This window comes from Theropithecus gelada, chromosome 18, assembly GCF_003255815.1.
Source record: "Theropithecus gelada isolate Dixy chromosome 18, Tgel_1.0, whole genome shotgun sequence".
Lineage (NCBI taxonomy): Eukaryota > Metazoa > Chordata > Mammalia > Primates > Cercopithecidae > Theropithecus > Theropithecus gelada.
Genome location: NC_037686.1, coordinates 19,260,175 through 19,266,174, shown reverse-complemented (window position 1 = coordinate 19,266,174; position 6,000 = coordinate 19,260,175). Strand labels below are relative to the sequence as shown.

General features: G+C 41.5%; 1 protein-coding gene across 2 annotated transcripts in view; it reads left to right on the top strand.

Annotated features, from left to right (window-relative positions):
* Positions 1 to 1,922: 1,922 nt before the first annotated feature.
* CHST9 (carbohydrate sulfotransferase 9) overlaps positions 1,923 to 6,000 on the top strand; it is a 291,848-nt gene continuing 287,770 nt past the window's right edge. For both annotated transcript variants that reach the window (XM_025365226.1, XM_025365225.1), the window contains exon 1: positions 1,923 to 2,130. The gene's annotated coding sequence lies outside the window, so the exon portion shown is untranslated. The remainder of the gene's footprint in view (positions 2,131 to 6,000) is intronic.

Sequence of the window (6,000 nt, the reverse complement as noted above, 5' to 3'; positions counted from 1 at the left end):
GCACTCATCAATTGCCTACTAGGCATGTGTCAGTTAAATACAGCTCAAGGAACACTAGCTTGTTTCTTTAAAAGTTCAACTCAAGAAACATTTATTCTATTGGAGAATGAGGATCTGTCCTATATGAAGGATATGTCCTATATGGGTTAAAAGTTAATAAATCAGCAAGTTGTAATACAATGGTTTGCTTTTGTGGAATGATTTGTTTACTTTTTTTTATTTTCCAAATTTTCAATAATGTGTTTATATGGCATTCATAACTTTAAAACTCCTTTACAATTAAGCTGAAATAAAAAGAAATCTACAAAACAGAACAAAAAAACCCCAGCAAATATACAAATTTAAAAAATTAAACTCTTATTTCTATTCAAGTCCTTTGCCCATTTGTATCAGGTTATTTGACTTTTTGTTGTTGAGTTGTAGGAGCTCTTTATATATTCTGGATATTAATCATATCAGAGATCTAACATTGTCAAATTCATACAAGCAAAAAGTAGAATGGTAATTACCAAGTGCTAGAGGGGAGAGGGAAAAGGGGAGCTGTTTGATGGATAAAGTTTCAAGTTTGTAAGATGAAGAAATTCTGAAGATCTATTTTATGACATGTGAATGTATGTTAACACTACTGAACTGTACATTAAAAATGCTAAAAATGTGTTTTTTTCCTAATTTTTAAAAATGCATGAAAATAAAACACTTGTGACAGAATAATAAAATCGGGCTCTGTTCAAAAAGAAACCAGCATCAGGCAAACAAGTTCTATAATGGTAATTCTTCAAAGAACCAAAGTTCACTACTACCAGATGTGTTATTCCTAAACCATTAATAAGAAGACCTACTAGAAATACATAAGGCTAATATTTCAGTTTCAGCAAAAACAACAACAAAATTCTAATGTCGTAATAACTAGGTTTAACTAGTTAAGGCTTTTTCTTAAAAAATCTAAAAAAAAAAAGTTGAGATTTTCTTTGTGAATTTATAGAAATCATCTGAATGCAAAATAAGCAAACAAGGGTTCATTTATTTTTATTTGTCCTAGTTTGGTCATTTGTTGCTAGCATAATATTTAGGACTAATTTTTAAACCTTAATGAACCATTTTTATTTTTTCTTTTCTCTCTCTCTCTCTTTCTTTCAAGGCAAGGTCTTGCTCTGTTACCCAGGCTGGAGTGCAGTGTCAGGATCAGAGCTCACTGCAGCCTTTTACTCCTAGCTTCAAGTGATCCTCCCGCCTGGGCCTCCCAAAGCCTGGTGTTTCCTTTAATGATTTAAAAATGTTACTCTAGTGTTTGGTCTTTGCAAAGCCCTTTAAAACCGCCAACTTCAGCTTGTCCGATTTTGAAATCTCAGCCTGGCTCAGGCTGAGAAATCTCCTAGGTCTTGAACATTGTAAATGGGTCCTAGGCTCATTTTGAGGGAGCCCTGGTTTACACAAACCTGCTGCTGAACTTAGCCGTACTTACAACAAGCACTTTATTGATCTATTATAATTGATGTATTAAAACAAACAAACATCACCTCCGGTCTGTAAAGCAAAACACATTCTGACTTTGGAGTTGATGTTTGCGACAGCCTTCTAACCTACCGATGTACCCCTCAGGACTGCGTTTCTAGAAAAGCTAGGAGAAGACCCCAGGGCGGGGGAGAGGAGAGGGCGAATTGGGAAAGAACTGCGAGGGTAATCACTTCCTCCACTGGGCATGGGGTGGCACCTGAGCCCTGGGACGCGGGGCTAGGAGGGAGGGTGAGTCGCCAGCGGAGGCGAGGCCAGAAAGTCAGAGGAAAGAGGGGACGACAGAGCCACAAAGGCAGAGCAGGAGAAGGCAGGGCGGGCAGCGGGCGTGAGGGAGAGAAAAAGAGGGGGGCGGAGCTGCCCGGGCAGGCGGGGGCGCGGGCGGGAGCGGGCGCGGAGGCGGTGCCGCAGCCCCAGCCCGGCGGGACGCGCGAGGGCCAGGGCCAGGGTGAGCGCCTGACTCCGAGCTGACCCGGCTCCCGTCGCCACGCTCAGCTCTCAGCCACCTCACGGCCGCCAGGAGTGTGCGGGAGTTTGCCCTGGAGCGCGGGGAAGTTTCCTCCGAAGCTGCGCTCCTGGAACAGCAGCACCTGCAAGCGCCCGGCAGCGGCCCGCGAGGTAACCGCGCTGGAGCTGGGGCTGGGGGCACTGGAGGGGCAGAGATGACGGGGCGCTGCTGGGTACCCACGCCGGGAGCTGGCTCTGGTGGGGGGGGACGTGCGGTCTCACCTTTCCAGGTGCTTCGCCGCTGGGGATGCGGGAGGCATCTTCCTTTTCCGATCTCCCCCTCGTCCAGTATTCCAACCCACTTCCCTTCACTTCAGTGGACGGAGGACAGGAGGTGGGAGGCGGGAGCAGGAAGGGATCCTGACTTTGAGGGGGCGCTGGAGAAGGACGGCCGTGAACTTGTCAGCTACCTGAGCTGCCTTCCTGCGCCCCAGCGGGGCACCCTGGACTCCACATTCCGGAGTCAGACCCCGCTTGGGGCAGGCAGAGGTTGGAAAGAGGACGGCAGGAACAGTCTTGAGTTTCTGCTGCCAGTCTGTCCAGTCCTCCAGCGTGTGTGTGGCAGAAAGACGAGCATCTCTGCTGCGGGGGTGCCTCCTTTGCGTCAGTCTCAAACTCCGCGACCTGGCTCAGGCTCGGGTGCAGGCTGAGAGCGAGGTGGGAGGGAAATTAGGGGGACCGGGAGGTCAGGTACGATCGTGGCCAGAGCGGAGGGGTTGGGAGAGGCGATCTGAGGAGGGGCTGCAAGTGGCTTGGGGAGAGAAGGAATGGTGTGTTTGTTTCTGCTGCTGTTACTTTCACAGGGTTACCTGCTGCCTCTTCTGCCCCGTTTGAACATCCTGCCTATCAGCATGTTTCTGTTAGAAGGTGTTATGGTTGATGCTTGTCAGGAGTTATTTCCAACTAAGTTTACAGGTGCTAAGTCTAGAGCTGCAGGCCTTCCTCCTTTCTCTCTCTGCGGTCCACCCCCAGCTCCCTCCCACAAACAAACTGTGCCTGAATAATTCCCAGCGTTTTGAAAGCGATGGCAAGTGAATAATATACAATGTGTGTGTGACTTTTTTCTCCCTATGATGCTATCAGATTCAAATCAAAACGCCGTGGATGCTTAATAGGACTCCCTTTTCGCAGTTTTTCTGATAATTGAGAGTATTACCAATGTTTATTTTTCTTCGCTTTAACCTCAGAATTGCATTAATCTATCTTTGTATAATTTTATTTACATTATTATTCCTCTCTGTTTGAAGGCCGTGGGCCTCTTTTCAACTCATATATACTCACCCAAATGCAGTGTGACCATATTTAGTATTTGTCTTCTGATTCAGTTGCCGGGCACCTGCTAATTGCAGTACCTAATCATAACACCATATGCCTGCCAACCAACGTGAGGATAAGGTGAATGCTATTGTTTTTCATGGGCAAGAGCACCCTGAACTACCACTTTTTATTATTGCTCAAAGGGTTTAAGAGCTTGAATCAAAGTGAATCAAATTTACAAAGCAATATTACAATTCTACACCATACGATCAAACAGAATATGATTCCTAGGCACTTACAGTTGACTAGTAATTGAGGAAAAATTAAAATCCTCTCATCGTATGGAAAACATTAGGATTGCACATAGTCAGTAAGAAATAGCACACACTAAATGCCCCCAGAAAATGGGAAGAATGTTCCTCCTACCTCATTTGGTTTTTATCTCCTTCATTACAGTACCGTCCTCCAGAAAATAAGCACCTTGCATATAGATGTTGGTATGTACTAACTAAACATCATATTTTTTAATACAGAGGCTTGGTGATAGTCCAAAACCATAAATGTTTTAAATCATTACCAACCATCTGTTCTCTCCCACTCACTTACAGCACAATGTTTTATTTTCACAGGTATCAAAACGTACTTACTCATTTCATACATTCCCATGACTATCCTGAAAGCTGTAATGGTATCCAGTGTTGACCCAAGTTCAGTAACTGTTGTGTTTGGCTTATTACACCATAAGCTCTGGTTCTTTTATTTTCAGTGAAAGAAGACATTCTAAAAGTTTCAAAGCACTTGGCCAAGGCTGGTGTATACTGCAGTAAAAATCTGATTGCTTCCCCCCACCCCAACCTTTTTGTTACCAGAGAGAAGCTGGAAATTAGTGCAGCTGCAGGGTCCTCCTGATGACCTTCTTTTCCTTTCTTCCTGGTCACAAGGGTAGGATTTGATGCTCTGAAGCAGGGCATTAAACAGCCCCGTGACTTCAGAAACCTTGTGTGGTTTCCAGGAAAGTGTAACATCTTCCAAGGAAGAATTCACAAAATAGGAGACTAACTTACTTTTACAAACTCCAAATTCAGTAAACCTAAGAAATACACATTGTTTCCCACATCAATATTGCATATGAATAGCATAGGAGGTGAGATAGGTAATGAATAACATGTTTACCTGTACAGTGTTCTTTATATTTGAATTTGGGAATCTGGATGAGTTGGGATGTAATCAGCAGATAGATTCACACTCTGTTTTGTTGGTGTCATCAATAAAGCAAGATTTGAGATATTCAGTTCCGTATCCAAGAAAGGCTTCCCATTTAAGGGTGTTTGCTCTAATTAGAACTTCAATATTAGGGTATTTTATCATTCAAAATTTAGTTACATAGTAAATCCTTTGTTCCTTTAGCATAGCCAGCACATTAGGAAAATTCTTTTCACTCAAACACAGGCGCAATGTCCCAAAGCATTTTCGTATTTTTTGAGGAAAAAGATAGTGATGATTTCACACTTTGTAAATAATTGATATGTACTTGAAGATTATCAGGAACCAAGAAAAAGTGGGGCATTATCACCGGCTACACTGTTCTATACTGCTCTTTGCCTTGAAAGCGTTAAGATTCTCCTAACTTAGAAGAATGGCTTTCGACAGAATAAACCCAAACTACAGATAATTTTGAAACTAAAGTTGCCTTTAAAAATATAGTCTAATTAAAACCTTTGGATATTACATAAGAACATGTTACATCTTATTTTTCTGTACACTAAAAATGAATTATTGAGGAGAAACAGTTTTACCATGTATAGTAAGTACTCTGAATTATTCATGTTAATGAGAGAAGTAGAGGCAAAGATAATGTAAAATCATGGTTATTTAAAAAGTCATTTGTGTTTGTCTTTGGAATGTATTGCATGTTTGGTTTAAAAAAGATTTGCATTGTTATTGTGGGCAAGTTGCCTTTCTAATTATTTTCTTGCATTTAGGTTAATTTTTAAATGCGCTTTCATATCTCAAACACCAAAAGCCATTTGTGGGGAGGTGGGGAAAACGGACAGACTGCCCAGAAATGAGCTGGGTGGCAGAAGTAAGCAAACCTGGTATGAAAACTTTGCAGGAGTTTATATGTCATTCAAATAAAGATACTAAAGACTTGATTGTATACCTGTTTAATGAATATGTGTTAAGGATTAGATATGTTCCCAGCAAAAATAAAAGTCTTATAGTCAAAGTTTGAGAAATTCAATCCCACTTTACGTGTAACAGGTGGTCAATATTTTTAAAAAAGTGATAATGGTTTCTCCTGAAAGCCAAATAAGAATGTATTAATGTATGCATCTTACTATTAATGCACTGCATTTTTAAGTGTTTTCCTAAAGCATACATATGTGTTTGGCATTAAATGGCATTCCTAGGCCTTATATATTAATATGTCCTTTCCAAGAGAAGGAATAGCAAGAAGCCATCTAAATAAGAGGTATGGTCCATTTGATCTTTGTACCTATGCTCCAAATCAAAAACACATTTCATCAAAGAGAACCTCTCAATTATTGTTACAGTGGACCAAGCTAGATAAAATAGTTGAAGTTCAGCAAGACTGCCAATTTAACAGACTTCTACTGTGTTTTTCAAAAGCTCTAGGGCAAAATTGGTTGTAAATAAGTTACTTGAGTGAGAAGCTGATTCATACCATAGCATTAAACATCTTATTTATAGTCACTTTTTAGT